Source organism: Notechis scutatus, chromosome Z (genome assembly GCF_049901735.1).
Source record: "Notechis scutatus isolate UNSWTSFEM ecotype Mainland chromosome Z, rNotScu1.2, whole genome shotgun sequence".
Taxonomy (NCBI): domain Eukaryota; kingdom Metazoa; phylum Chordata; class Lepidosauria; order Squamata; family Elapidae; genus Notechis; species Notechis scutatus.
Window position 1 is genome coordinate 69,783,691 of NC_142025.1, and position 16,351 is coordinate 69,800,041.

Here is a 16,351-nt window from a genome sequence, read left to right on the forward strand (position 1 = left end):
TCTGTGATTTTGATTATGACGCACAAAGTTCCCTGAAAAATAGTATGCCCTCAATTACCTTCTTGAGAAATTGTGAAAGAATGTTGCGTATATTCCAGGTCACTTTCAGTTCAGGCATGACAACTAGGAGCTCCATCAGGCTTGACTCTCATCCCATTAAATTGTATGTACACTTTTAGAATACACGTGTTTGGTGGTTCTTTAGGAAAGAACTTCAGCATTTTAAAACCATCACTTTAAATTTAAATTTAGTGGACCAAAGTTCATTAATACTAACAGACTTACTTTACACCTGATGAAATACAAATTCAGATCAGGGTCTCAGTGAGAAAATGTGTCTTTTTGTCAATACAATCTAATACAATTATCTCTTTGTCTACAGTTTTTCTTGTTAACCACACCTGAACCATAATTTCTTCCTTCATCCCAACTGATGGTTGCTTATGATGGTTGCTGATGGTTGCTGATGGTTGCTTATGATGGTTGTTTATGTATATATGTTCATTTTGATCAATGCAATTTCACATCACAGATTACCTGAATTAAAATATATATATACCTAAGAAATAATGTTCTAACAAATTTCTTCCAGGACATTTTCTGGGTCAGAATATTCTGAATATATGCAATGACATTTTCGTATCTGATATTAGTGCTTTCTTTTCTAAAGTATATGTTATAACATATAATGCAAAAGTAGCTGATATACCTAATCCCACTCAGATCCTTTTATGTTTTCATAATCTTGCTTGAAGAGCTAAAATTGTGAAATCATCAGTATTTTGAAAGACTGATTGAAATACTCTGAATCAGAGATTCAAAATCTATGTGGGATTAGACATTGTTTCTTAAATTCATAACCCACATCCTTTTATTTTTAGTTGTCAGTGATATTTTATAGGCATACCATAGACAGGACATGCTTGGCCTTTCTACAGTAGTTGTACCCAGAGCATTAGGTTTGGATTTAAGAATGTAGAACTCATTAACTTGGATAAAATTGATGGCAATATGATAACATGTTAAATTTGAGGCTTTTAGTACTCTATTTTCAGAAGCAGAGAGAAACTGGCTTTCTGTATGCCTTGGACGCAATGATTCTCTTTTAGAAAAAGATTCTCTTATTTAGCTCATCTTGGCAGAACTTTCCAGTCATTTTTATTATACTTGTTTCTTCTTAGAGATTAAGGTACAATATATTTCAACCTCTAATACATTGCAGGGCATTTAACACATGGAACACAAGCTGACACAATGCAAAATAACCTTATATTTTCTGTACAATTAGAACCATATTTGCAGAGGTGGCATTCAGCAGGTTTTGATCAGTTCTGGAGAACTGGTAGTGGAAATTTTGAGTAGTTCAGAGAACTGGCAAATACCACCTCTGATGGGAGATTTTAACAGTATCCTTCCACTGCCACACTCATCAAGCCATGCCCACAGAACCGATAGTAAAAAAAATGGAATCCCACCACTGCATATTTGGTATAATCATATTTGGTTGAAATTACAATTATTTTATTCTTTTGAGACCTTATTTCAAGAATGTTACCATATACTCACAATGAGTTTGGAGCTATCACTCAGCCTAGTGACTTTCAAAATTAATCCTAATCCTGATTGTATAAAAATGGTGACAATAATGCCTTGTGATATAGCCAGAAGATGACAAACAGGCTAAATCTCTTTGGAAAATAAATACTATGAGTGTATAGTGTAAATGGACTACATTTATGGATAATACAAATAAGAGTGATTCTTTGTGACTCATCCAAATCTTAACCATATATACTGTATTTTAATGGCATTTTCTCTGACCTATTGATGCTAGCTGCCAATCACACTTTCTGCATTTTGGCAATAGCCACCATTTTTAATAACTATTCAAAAAGCAGCTGAAGTACTTTCTGGGTTTTTGGTAAATTTAGTGCCTGGTCTTTTACATAACATGCTGAAAACATCAATGGACAAATTGTGAAATCCATAGTCATGCTTGATTGTCGCTATGTAACTTACTCCACAAACACTCTCTTGTTTCCCATACTTGCAGATCAAGTAAAATTGTTTTTTTCTCCCCTGTGTGAGAAGATCACATTCTGGCTCTAACTTTCTATGAATAAGTAGAATAAATAGAAATGAATAAATATAAAGTTAATTTAAACTCTTTCCCTTCACACAATTAGATGGTATGGCAATTATTGACATGGAATAGCAGTGTCAGGGTTCCAAGTAACAAATCCATATCAAGCAAAATTCCAAGGCCAGCAGATTCCTCAAGGAATAGCTTTATTGGAATTATCACATTGGCACATATCTGGTAAAAACCGACCCTGAAAACTCCCACAGTTTTCACCTTATTAAAAGTGAAAGATTTTCTACTTTATCAAAACTATCAATCACATGGTCCAATCATGGTGCAGTCTGGCAACCAGATAACATTACTCCACCTTCCTCCAATCAGGTGTGAGAATGTCCTTGGTTCCCAAGAGAAAATATTTTGTTTTGGCTACAAAATCTCCTCTATATCAAATCCCCCCTCTCTATCCTTCAGGTCCAGTGTGGTAACACTGAATTGGTCAAAATGGCTTCAGTCAAGCCAGCTTCAGGGTTGACAAGCAGATTTTAATTAATTTGAAACTTAGATTGGATCAATGATTGGATCAATGTCCTCAGACTGAATTATTATAAAGGCTCCAAACCAGTGGTGGGATTCAAATGTTTTTACTACCGGTTCTGTGGGCATGGCTTGGTGGGCGTAGCAGGGGAAGGATACTGTAAAATCTCCAGTCAGAAGTGGTATTTGCCGGTTCTCCAAACTACTAAAAATTCCCACTACTGGTTCTCCAGAACTGGTCAGAACCTGCTGAATACCACCTCTGCTCCAAACTTAAACTGATATCATCTTTGAAAAAATGGATATGCATTAAGAATAAAGTACTAAGTAAAGATGGATTTACTTTGTCAGTTTTAGCCTGGATATATTTTGATGAAGACACAGAAAATGGATACTGCTATTAACATTGTCATCAATCATATTAATGGCTCACCTCAGTTCATTAGCATACAATTTGTCAACAGAAATTTTATGGATACTTTCTAAAACCTGGTCTTACAACCAGAATTTTCATCCTGCTGTAATTTGGGGGGAGGGGGGGGGGGGAAATCATAACGAAAAGCTGGACCAATAGGCAATAAATTTCTGTGTACGACATTCCCAGTTTCAAGATTTCTAATATCATATCAGTGTAACATGATTTTTCCAGTTTTCTGCTTTTCATACAATTGTTTGAAAGCCTAGTTTTGAACAATCAATTTTGGACATAATTTAGGGTATTTCTTATTCCTAAGGAAACCAATTCTAGAAATAGCTCATTGTGACAGTGAAGATGATAGGAAATTTCCAAGACAGTACCAAATACATATCTCAGACATTTCTAAACTCTGTTGTCAAAGCTGCTAGTAAGTAGAGGAAGATGGACAAACTAGTTTTTCAGAACAGTGTATACTTAATAGGAACTCAAATATAGATTACAAACAGTGCAAATTAGTGACACAGTTAAAAAGCACTCTAGTTCAGCATTGTTTAGAACATTTCTTGCTCAGTGACAAAACAAGTAAAAGGCAGACAAACTGATTTAAAGAGAACTGCTGAGAAACTTCCTGTGCTAGTGTTGAATAAAGAATAGTCCCTTTCTAATGATCTTATTCAGGTGTTTAGATGTCTCCCAGCAAAGTATCTTTGGAAAAAAGTAGACTGTATAGGAAAAAGTGCTCTTCCAAGTACTGAAAACCTGACTGCTGATTAGTTCCTACCTTCCCAGGAGATAATGCTTCTTAGAAGTCAAACAAAAGAGCAATGGGGAACAACATGGACTGAAGTAAGAATGGTAATATGACCAGAAAAATGACAAAACATTTTGGATGTTGATTTATAGCTGGGAGATTTATATCTCCCAGGTTTTCAGTTGCACTGAGATTTTTCATAGGGCAATATATCTTCTCAGGGAAAGCCTAATAAATAAACCAGTTCATTTTTATATGTAAAAATGTCCTAAAAATTTCCTATTCCCTTAAACCAATTTATTTTTATATGTAAAAATGTCCTAGATATATGTGTGTGTGTGTGTGTGTGTATGTGTGTGCGCGCACGCGCAATTGTTATTTTGCAACTAGCTTTTATTTTCTGTAGTTCTAAAAAGTAAGGCATATTTTCACTTCCTGAAATTCAAACTTTCCCATACTGTAAATAAGCATTTACAGCAGTCTATTAAACTGTGCCCCATAAAGCACCAGTACTTTTGAAATGATTTGAAGATGTATTGTGACATAACCTGAAAGTCTACTGAACAGCTAAATATATTCAGTTTTACTACTGTAGAAATTAAGGAAGAAATGTTGGCAGATATTTTCTAAGATGTCACATTGAAGTATCTGAAAAAGAAATTAAGGAAAACAAATCACTAATATACATTTGAATGAAAATTCACAAAGAAGATGAGCTTTAAGTGCAAAGATCACACCTTTTCTTTTTTTATGAAAAAGTGGATTTTTAGCTCTGATAATGGTGAAGAAAATATTGATAATGGTTTTAAGATTTTTTTAAACAAACCTTACTTTGAATATTGATGAAATAAGTATGACATGTACATTTTTATATTTCAATAAAGTTTTATAGTTGATTATATAAAATATAAGAAAAATTGTATAGTATTAAAATGCAGTTTATTTCAATATTTCTTTTTGTATTTTTAAGGTAAAATAATTAAATAAAGAGACATTCCTCCTTAAAAATATTTTATGTTTCTTAGTGTTAAGGTAATGATTTAATTACTGCTGTTGTAAGGCTGCTGTAAATGCTGAGGCAATGAGAATGAGTCAGCAGGGTATTGCCGCTTTAAGACTGAGGTTGGGTCGGCAGGGTTATTGCCACTTTAAGAAGCTGTCTACATAAAGGTGGCCATGAGAGGGCATATCTCTCTCTCCTCATGTTCTATCTCCATTGTAGTTCTCCATGCAGAGTAAAGAAGATTGATTGTTTGGCAGGTATTTGCCTACTACGTATATGTATGTATATAGCTGTCTATAAATCACTGTTAAAAAACAAAGCCTCTGTATGCAGTGTTTTGATCCTGAGTTGTCTCACAATAGTAGTCACACTGCAAACACTCTGACAGGTTATGGGCCCAGAATAGAAGGCCAGAATGACTGGAGAGCCTAGAGAGAGAGAAAAACCCAGTGGAAGCTTGCACCAAAGCCAGAGGGGTTGTGCAACATGATTTAACAATGGTTAATGGCTTGTGAAGGAAACCAGGCAACATGGACTCCATCGGCATAATGGGATGAGGTTTATTGGTGTCTCAGCTGAATGAGACAAACTACCTCTCCTGGAATGTGAAGATGGAGAGAGGAGTTGTGGATGATTGTTACTAATCTGCCGACAGTCCTGGATGATGGGGCCAGAGGAAAAATGAAAAGGCATTAGCCAGTATAATTCTGGCTTTACAGGACAGTCAGTTGATACATATGAGGGCTCTCCAGTCTGCAAAAGAGTGCTGGGAATATGTGTACATGAGATAAATGCGGCATGCAGTAAGGTGTTGCTGACAAGGAGACTGTATAAAGCACAGCTGAACCCGGGGGAGAGTATGTCCACACATCTGCAGAATATGAGAATGAAATTCTTTGAGTTAGAAGAAAGAGGAATGACATTTACTGAGGCACACAAAGTGTATGTGGTTCATTGGACAGTTTATTGGACAGAAGTACATATAGAAGACCTGTGATAAAAAGTTAAAGCACAGAAATGCAAGATCAGATAATATCAAGGAGTAACAAAGATATACCTCCTGAATAATAAAGGTATACCTCTAGAAGAGGATAGACCTGTGATAAAATGTGAAGACACAGAGGATATTGATATAGGAGAATCCTATAACAGACATGCAGGAACATATAATATCAAGGAAATCTGAGAGGAGTAATAAAGGTATACCTCCTGAATCGTTCACTGCAAGTGAAGTTAGAGCATACGGTGTCAGGTATGAACTCCAAAGTTGCCATGAGATGATGCTGTTATCAGAAAGGAAAAATGGAGTAGGACACAGATGGTGTAACACAATAATAAAGCATGGTTTGTAATACTGTTTGCTGACACTGTAATTGGAATTAACATGATATGTAGATTTGTGAAAGGATGTAAATGTATATGTGTAATAGGTACCAGTATTTGTAAACTGATGTGTTAAAACAGCGGTCACCAACTGGTGGGCCATGGCCACTGGTGGGCCATGAGAAAATTTTGGTGGGCCACAGAGAAATCTCACCCCCAGAGCACCCCCACAAATCCAGGCTGCGCAGAAATACAAGGCTGCGGGAACCCTCCCCGCCCACTCACTCCTTACCCAGTAAACTTGCCTGCTAAATTGCTATTTTTCCTTTTTCCAACCATCATCTGTTCTACTGTGCTGGGAGATTTAAATTAGCTAGGAAGCAGGAAATAGTTGGATTTCTTGCTTTCTATCTAGTCTTTGGATCTTCGGCTCAGCACAGCTGAACCTCCCTTAGGACTGAAGTTTTGCTTGCAAGAAAATTCAGTGCAGACTCATGGCAAGCAAATTTGAGAAACTGAACAAGCTGATGGCAGATAGCTAGATCACTGAATGATTCTGTGAGCAACTCAATCTGTCTTCCTGCTTTGCCTGATTTTGGGTAAAAGTTGCTCTTTTTTTAATTAAAAAAATCAATATTTACATGCATGGTGTGCTGTAAGTTAATTTTGTGAGTTTGCTTGTGAGAAAATTTTATGTGACAGACTGAGCTAGCCATTGGCAGATAGATAGATCTCTGAATGAATCTGTGATTCTGTGAGCAACTCAATCTGCCTGCTTTGCCTGATTTTGGGTAAAAATTGCTCTTTTTTATAAAAGTTCAATATTTATATAAATATTTATAATATTTACATACAAGCTATGCCCAGCCAGTCACATGACCAACAAGCCACACCCACAAATTAGGCCATGCCCACAGAACTGGTTAGTGGCCCCTGGGATCTAAAATTATGAGTTTGGTGGTCCTGAGGTCCAAAAGGTTGGTGACCCCTATGTTAAAAGCCTGTATCTGTGGAAAATTATAAGGACTAAGTTAAAGCTTTTGGATTATTTGCTGTTCAGCTTTAAATGGGAGGAGTGTTAAGATCCTGGGATTTAAGAGCCGACCAGTGGTGAAGCTGATGCAATATAAGGCTGATGCAATAAGAATGAATCAACATAAAATGGGTATTGCTCTTTTAAGATGAAGAATTAGTCCACATAAGTTTATATAAGGCAGCCATTAGAAGGTGTGTTCTCTCTCCTTGTGTCCAATATTCATTGCAGAGTTCTCCATGTAGAGTTAAGAAGAAGATTGATTGCTTGTAAGGTATTTGCTTACCATGTGTATTTCTGTATATGTCTTGTATATAAGCCACTGTTAAATGCCAAAGTCTCTGTGTGCTGGGTTTTGCTCCTGGGTTGTCTCATAATAATAGTCATGCTGCAAACACTCTGACACTTCTGCTCAGGTCAACATTCCCAGCACTTCAAATGGCCATTCACTTTAGATATTAATGATCAGAAAAAAATACATTTCACCCAGCATCTCTGGTTTTATTATTTTAGAAAAGGAGCAATATTTTCCCAGTAAACTGCTTTGTTTAGAACCTCTCTACAGAAGTTTTCTAAGTCAAGGTTAAAAATGGGGTGTACAGCAATATTTGACAGCAGCGGGGGAGGGGCTGATGTCGCAATGATACAGATGTGCAATCTTGAAGCTACAAGCTCTCCATTGATATCTCTGCCACTGGACGGTCCTTTTGGACCTAAATCATCCCATAGAGATGGTGAGACAGAAGGGCACATCCTGTCAATCCCAGGGACATCGCAAAGTCCCTGGTAGATCCAGGAGAAGCCCTTTTTCTGGCAGCAGAGAGGCAGCCACAAGCTGCTGAAGTTGGGATAGCTCTGGAACGGGAGAAAGTGTGTTGGTCTGGTGAGATACTCTTTAAATTCTATTATTTGAAAGAACACCCTAAGGGGCTAAAAGAAAAAGTTAAAATTGAAGACAGAAAAGGCTAAGCTGCAAGATTAAGTCAAACTTGGTGTCTTTTTTTTATTGCTGGATTTTTCACAAACACCTTTCAATTTTAAATTGGACTGTTTTTTCTTCTTCTTATAATCCTTTTCAGGTGATAGATTTTCTTCCATTTTCTTTTTAGTGTTTTATTGTATAGTTTCCAATGAATTTTATTTTTAAAAGTACTTCTCAATTTTCCTTTTCTTTTGCTTTGGATACAAGAGGAAGTGAAATTAGAGGACAATAAGTAACACTGCCACCCAGAGACTTGGATACATTGTTTTTTTCTCTCTCTCTCTCTTTTGAGTGTTGGATAAATTTGAATAACAAGAGCACGTGCTTAACTTCAAGCACTTTGAGCCTATTTGTGATAAGATAGAGGGATGAGCATGGAAGAATGTTATTACAGGTGCTCCTCTGAGATACTATCAGTGACTGGAGTCTGGAGTTGAAGGAAAGCTTGGAGTTGAAAGACAGTAGATTGTAGTGACCTTGGAAAGAGAGCTGTAAAATTTGTTCGGAATTTAACAAAAGGGCCTTGGACATTATATAGTGGCAGTGTGTTTTTCCTTTCCTTTTCTGAGAAAAAGCCTGTCTTTTTGTTCTTTTTTTTTACTCCCCCACCCCCACCCCCATTTGATTATTTTCAGTTGACATCCGTGACTGTGGCCTTTTGGATGGGAATTATTTTTATCTTTTTTTCCCCTTTTTCTTAAGAGAATAGATTTTTTTGTTTTTCTTTCCCTTACATTGTTTTTTTTCCTTTCTTTTTTGCTTTTTTATCTTTTATCTTTTCTTTATTAACTTTATTAACTTTATTAACTTATTAACTATAAGTTTTTTCTATTTCATTAATATTTCCTTTTTTTCTGTTTGGTTCATTACACTCCACTTAATTGGATTAAGGTATAGAAGAACCTGAATAATTCTATTATTATTTTTTATTGTGACTGATCTGTCAAATTTTTCTTAACTAATTAGAATTAATTGGATTAAGGTGTATAAGAACCTGAAGAGTTTTTATTGCTGTTTGGGATTATATTTGGCTTCCATATAAATGGATTAAGGTATAGAAGAACCTGAAGAGTTTTATTTTATTTTTTTACTGCAATTTGGGATTATATTTGGCCTTTATATAAGTGGATTAAGGCAGTGATCCCCAACCTTTTTTATGCCGCGGCCCGGTACCGGCATCAGCTGGGCGCCGCGGCCCGGTACCGGCATCAGCTGGGCGCCGCGGCCCGGTACGGCATCAGCTGGGTGCCGCCATCTTTTTTTGATGAAAAAGTGCTTCGGTGATGTCACCGGAAGCACTTTTTCATCAAAAAAGATGGCGGCGCCATTCCCGTGAGCTTTTCCGGTAGAAATGGCTTTCTACCTGGAAAAGCTCACCGAGCGCTGGCGCCGCCATCTTTTGATGAAAAAGTGCTTCCGGTGAGCTTTCTACCCGAAAAGCTCACCGGAAGCACTTTTTCATCAAAAAGATGGCGGCGCCAGCAACCAGCGGCCCAGTAGGACTTGTTCCGCGGACCGTACCGGTCCGCGGACCGGTGGTTGGGGACCCTGGATTAAGGTATAGAAGAACCTGAAGACCTTGTACCTCTCAGCTTTTGTATAGTTTATCAATTGTTTGGAAATGAGTAGAAAGATAATGGACGCTGGCTCTTCAATACCAACTTCCTCTTCTTCACCATCTGGAGGACAATGATCAATACAGATGATATTGCAGCAGGAGAAAGAAAAGGAAGTGACATTGCAGATGATTATGCAAGGAATTCAAAAATACAAGTAAGAACAAGAGAATATTGAAAAGAGAACAGAGAATATTGAACAGAACAGAAAAAACAGATTAAAAAATTGAGAACATCCACCAAATGATGATGAAATATGAGGACAGATTTCAAAAAATTGAAGAAAAAGACAAACAAAAAGATAAGAAAATGGGCGTTGGTCGTTACCTGATACGCCCTTTCTCGTCGAGTTGCGTAGAGCATCCAGAGTGGGAGGTGCTCCAGTCTCCGCTCTTACAGGCTGAGCTATAATTGAGGAACGCTCCTCCTCCTCCACGTGACTCCTCCATAGCGTTCCCCAGTTTTACGAAGACGAGAAGACAAACAACTATCATCTCCTCTGAACTATTGTAGCAACTCACAACTACTTAACTGTTTGAATCGTTGGCCGAAACAGGATACCCCACCAGACGGACAATTTAGGGTGGGGCTGGATGCTCCACGCAGCTCGATGAGAAAGGGCGTATCAGGTAAGCACCAACGCCCATTCTCCATAGAGCTGCTACGAGCATCCAGAGTGGGACATACCAAAGCATGGCCTGTCCTACGGGAGGGACTCCATCTGATTCGGAATATCCTCTGGATCTCTTGTCACTTGTGGAGGACTCGCCTGCCAAAGGACGCTTCTGCTGAAGCAAACACATCGATTTTTATAATGACGAATAAAGGTGACGAATACGCCCAGGTGGCCGCTTGAGAGGTATCATGTATCGATGCCTGGGGAACCCAGGCTGCCAAGTCAGCCGCACTCCTTGTAGAGTGTGCGGTTATTCCACTGAGAACAGGAAGCGCCTGAGTTAGATAGGCCTTGGAGATTGTAGCTCTGATCCAACGGCCTACAATAGACGGGGATACTTTGAAACCCAGCGTCTTTGGTTGGAATGACAGGAACAATGATTCTGACTTCCAGAAAGGATGAGTGCGATTGATATAAATACGTTACGCACGTTTGACATCGAGGGAATGCCACTGCCTTTCCCTCTCTGGAGAAGGCCTGGGGCAAAAGTTGGGAAGAATGAGTTCCTGTGATCTGCGAAAGGCTGAGTTAACCTTGGGCAGGAAGGAAGGGTCTGGTCGCAGGACCACCTGATCAGCGTGGAAAAGGCAGAGATCCTTTCAAACGGACAGAGCTGCTATTTCAGATATCCGCCATACAGATGTAACTGCTACGAGAAACACTTACCTTGAACGTAAGGAATTAAAGTGATGCCTCTCTTAGGGGTTCGAGAGGAGTTTTAGTCAGTGCCGTGAGAACCCTGTTAAGGTCCCAGGTTGGCTATCTGTGAATTACTGGAGGATGCAAATTGGTGGCTCCTCTAAGGAATGCCCGGATACAAGGCTGGTATGGAGGTGGGTCATGGGGGTCACCAGAAATGACAGTTGATAAGGCTGCCACCTGCCTTCGCAAAGTATTGAGAGAGAGGCCCCTGTCCAGTCCTTCTTGCAAGAAGGCCAAAATTTGAGCAACCACTGGGGAAAGTGGATCAATGCGTGATTTATGGCACCATTTACAGGAAGTGTTCCAGGTAGCATTGAATAAGCGGGTAGTTGAAGGCCATCTCGCTGCCAAGATGGTCCCAATGACCTGATTGGGAACGCCCTCCTTTCTTAGACGGTCCCGCCAGAGGGCTAACTGAAGCCACTGAGGATTCAGATGCTGAAGGGGTCCCTGGGATAGCTGAAGGGAGGGGGCCACTGACAGGTTGCGAGGTCTGCAAAACCACGGTCTCCTGGGCCGGTACGGGGTAACCAGGAGGAGTTCTGCCCTCTCGTGGATCAGCTTTGGATCACTTTGGGGATTAACGGTAGTGGGAGAAATGCGTATATGAGCCCGGTGGGCCAGGGACAACGTAGGGCGTTGTGATTCTCTGCCCCTTTGATGGGGTACCTCGAGAAGAATCTCGGAATCTGATCGTTGATCAGAGATGCGAATAGGACCACTGGGGGATGGCTTAATATCGTTGAGGCCCCCTATGTAGGCGCCATTCTGCCTGGTCTAATGTGGCCCTGCTCAACCAGTCTGCCCGGACGTTTGAGACCCCCGAGCTGTGATCTGCCCTGATGGACAATAGGCTGGTCTCCGCCCAGCGACCGAGATGCTCGGCCTCCCTCATGAGACGGATGGAATGTATGCCCCCTGTCGGTTGATATGAGCCTTGGTCGTAATGTTGTCTGTCAGGACCAGTACGTGGCGCCCGCGTACTTGAAGAAGGAAGTGCATAGGGCCAGGTATACTGTGTGAAGCTCCCACCAGTTTATACTGCACCATTGCTTGGTTGCTGACCAGGTGCCCTGAGCTGAGCGGGAATGGGTATGGGCCCCCCATCTGGATAGGCTGGCGTCTGTTGTGAGGGTGACCCTTTGGGCTCCTGAAGAGATGTCCCTTGTTGATCGCGAGTCTGGTCCACTAAGGAAGCGATGCGAGAACCCTTGGGGGAACCTTCGCCACGGCTCTTGAGTTGCTCCTTCCGGAACGCTGATATGGCAGCAGGAACCACTGCAGAGATTTGGTATGCAAATGGGCCCGGGTAGCAATGGATATGCATAAGACTAATTGCCAAGTAATTTTGATAGATCCAGTAATGACGCCTTTCTCATTCATCTGATCCCCCTGACCGATTTTGAATGAGGACTCTTACAGGGGAAAAGCAGACCCTTTCCTTAACTGGGTCAATCACTGCCTCTAGGTGTGCTATTTGGGTAGAGGGAGAAAGTTGACTCTCCCCCAATTTACTAGAAGGCCATGGACCTGAAGAGCCGAGAGGGTAGTTCTGGTATTCCTTACGGCTTAGCATTTGGAAGGAGAGAGGATGAAAATATCATCCAGGTAACAATGAGTATGTATAGGGAAAGGTCTAAGGTGAGTTGCTAGGGCTGCCAGGGCCTTGGTAAAGGTCCTCGGAGCCGAGACTGGCCCAAAGGAAGGGCCACGTACTGAAAGTATTGACCGTTGTAGCAAAAAAACCCAGAATGTTGACAAAGGAGGGGGAAAGGGGATGTGTAGGTATGTTTCTGAGAGATCAAAGGAAGTGAGCCAGTCTCCCTTTCTGATGCCCTGAAGAATAGACCGCAGAGTATGCATCTTAACTTATGCTGAACAATGTAACGATTAGGCCTTTTCAAATCTAGAGTGGGTCTCCAACCTCCGGAGTGATTAGGAACTATGAAGAGGTGGGAGTAAGATCCCCTTTCCCGCTGCAAGGGCGGGACGGGCTGTATGGCCCTGATTTCGGTAGGGTGTTTGATAGCGGCTTCTATCAGGGCACGCTTGGTGCGGTCCTTGGAAAGGGGGGAAACCATGAATGCTCCGGAGGGGGGGATTGAAACTCCAGGGAGAGGCCGAATTAGATGGTGTCCCTAACCCAGACATCAGACGTGGATAATTCCCATTGGTCGGCAAAATATTTGAGGCGCCCGCCAATGGAATAGAGAGTTAGGGGTTTATCTGGGGCGCCGGGACGGTCTACTTCCTGTGCCCCGAAACGGTGTCCTGTAAATGGCCCCTCTCCTTTCCCTGTCACCCGTGTCGGATCGGTCCTGGTAAGCCAGCCGACAGGACGGGGTTCTCTGAGGCCTGGGGGAGAAGGGAATCTGGTAGGGGGTATGCAGGGAGCCCCTTGAAAGGGCTGGGACACTCTGAGCTCCGGTCACAGGAAAAAAAGATAGAAGATATTTCTTTTTGTTCCGGCTTCCCATTAACAAGGGTTCCAGGGTCTGACCAAATAGTTTGCCTCCCGAATGGTAGCCGAAGCCAATTTAGTTTTGTTTTTGACGTCTGCTTGCCAGTGTTTAAGGCAGAGCAGACGACGGGCTATGACGTGTGAAGCGATAGCCCGGGAGGAAAATCTAACGGGGAGGAAGGTAGCGTCAGACGCAAATTACACTGCGGCCGTAAGCTTGGCCATATCCTGGTGTGCCCTGGTGTTAGATGGGGGGACATGCTGTCTCAACTGACAAAACCATCTAGTGGAGGATCGAGGAAAAAAGAGGGATGCGGCCGTGGCTGCTCGAATGGCCCAAGCATCGGATTGATGTGCACGGCGTAGCGCCATCTCGGCCTGTTTGTCCTCTGGCTTTAGCGCTTCCAGGGCGTCGGTTGGAGTAGAGGATGACGCTCACCCCACTATGGGATCGTCAACTTCAGGAGTGCCTAACAAGGAGGAAAACTCTGCATCGGGATGAAAAAAATCTCCTGCCCTGACTGGAGGGGGTGGGGGGGTCCCTGATGAACCCAACTGCTTTGCTACTAAATCGGAGAAAATGGGTGGTGTGGGATAACCTCAGCCTCCACCACCGGTTGCGTGAAAGTAGAATCCTCTGGATCGCCAGAGGCTGCTGGGGAAGTATCAAAGGGTGACTGAGACATCAGGCCCGATAATATTTTTCACCTTGGACAACGAGGACTTGAACAGATGAGGTTTGAATAGACCTACAAAGGCAGGCTGGTCAGGCGAAATACCCTTGTCCTCTGACATTTCTCCTTCCATTGGTTCCACCTTTACGAGAGGTTCAGAGTGGTGTAGGGACCCCTTAACCAATTCTTCCTCTTCCCAGAAGGGTTCTAGACCCACTTCCTCTTCCTCCTGCACCTCCTCCCCTGGGGAAGTACCTGTCTGAGAAGGAATCTGCCAGAAACGGATTCGACATTGGGAACCGTCATTTGAAGGCCTGGTCTGGCCATCTGTTGGAGACCTTCAGCGACCCCCTGGCAGCTGGCCAGCTGCATCCATTCTCTAATCCTGTCTGGATTAGGGTCTGCGGATGGTTCCTCTGGCCGCAGGCCAGCAGTGGTCGGTGTGAATGTAGCCTCAGGTGTCCGAGGCTTGGAGGCTCCAAGCGAGCGAGCTGCACCTGGAAAAGAAGGGTTGTTCTGGCAGAGGGGAGGGTTGTGTGGAAACAGAAGGGATGGGAAGGGTAGGTACTGAGGTTACAGATTGAGAGTCCCTTGAGTGTTTGACAAATTCCTTCTCCAAGGCTTTATGGCGCCTTAGGGCATCCCTTTGAGAAGCCTTGGAGGACTCCTTAGCCTGCCTGCGCAAATGATGCGTCTTTGATTTGGCCTTCAAAGAAGGACCTCTGGGATTGTCCTCTGCCATAATAAAAGATAAGGAATACAGAAAAAGATATTCAATGAGGTGGTTGGCACGCCTAGGAGTTCGACCTACAACAAAGGCCGGATGCCCTGTAGTTGAACCGCGTCCCCCTTTTGGAAAAAAATTTTTTTAAAAAAATAATAATAATATTTATTTATTTATATTATTATTATTATTCTTTTGTTTGTAGGAGAGACCAATTAAGGTCTAAAAGAACAGTATTAATGAAAGAGATATGCCAGATTGAGTAGAAAAAAATGAATAAAAAAAAGGCCAATGAGCCAAATGAACACTGAGGCCAAAAAGTAAAATAGCAAGAAATTAAGGGATAGACCTCCTGAAACAGCTTCCCAACAACATGGGAAGTACTCCTTAAGCCTCGATCCTCGCCTCTGAGCAAGGCTGCGGGAATAGCCAACAATATCATACACAGGCAGTAGGGCTAGGAGCCACGATACCAGAGAAGTAGGCACTAAACAGGCCTTTCGGTCCTGCTATGGGCTTCCACAGTCACCGCAGCGCTAATCAAACAACAGGCAAAATGGCGGCCGGGACCGTCGCGAACTTCTCAGAGACGGAAACAACCACTTCGACTGAAAAACGGCTTCAAAAACAAACAATCGCGAGGGGCAGAAGGGAGGCAAACTCACCTTCTAGCTAGGCGTTCTTGGGGGGAAGGAACAACCAAACGCTAAAAATAGCATAAAAGGCAAGCCGCTGTTTAAACACAGGGCCGGCTTCAGGCGATGGCAGGGAGCGGGGGGGGGCCTAGCGCGAAGGCTGTTAATCCCCCTTCCTCTTCCCCCTGAGGGGCAAAAATGCTCCTTTAAGACAATATCAAGCAAGCCAAATGTGCAGGGACCAAAGGGAAGGAATAAGAAATCAAACCTGAAATAATTAGAATAATCCTGAAACGGCCAAGGAAGAGCTGCTAAAAGTCTGCCTATCTCTGCGCGAGGCTGAGCTAAAACTGGGGAACGCTACGGAGGAGTCACGTGGAGGAGGAGGAGCGTTCCTCAATTATAGCTCAGCCTGTAAGAGCGGAGACTGGAGCACCTCCCACCCTGGATGCTCGTAGCAGCTCTATGGAGAATTGGAGATATTGACAGCAGATTGAGTGTGGTCGAACAAGACAAGAGTGGAATGTTGGGATGGGAGATTGACAGATCAGAATTTTATCTCAGATTTCAAAATGTAAAAGAAGAAAAGGGAGAAAATTTGGCAGAAATAATGATAGCAATCCTGGAAGAAGCATTGGAGATAATCAAAGAAAAGATGATGGATGGAATAGAAGAGGTGTTTTGAATTTTTACAAGATATGCAGTGAGAAACAAGCTATCAAGAGAAGTCCATATA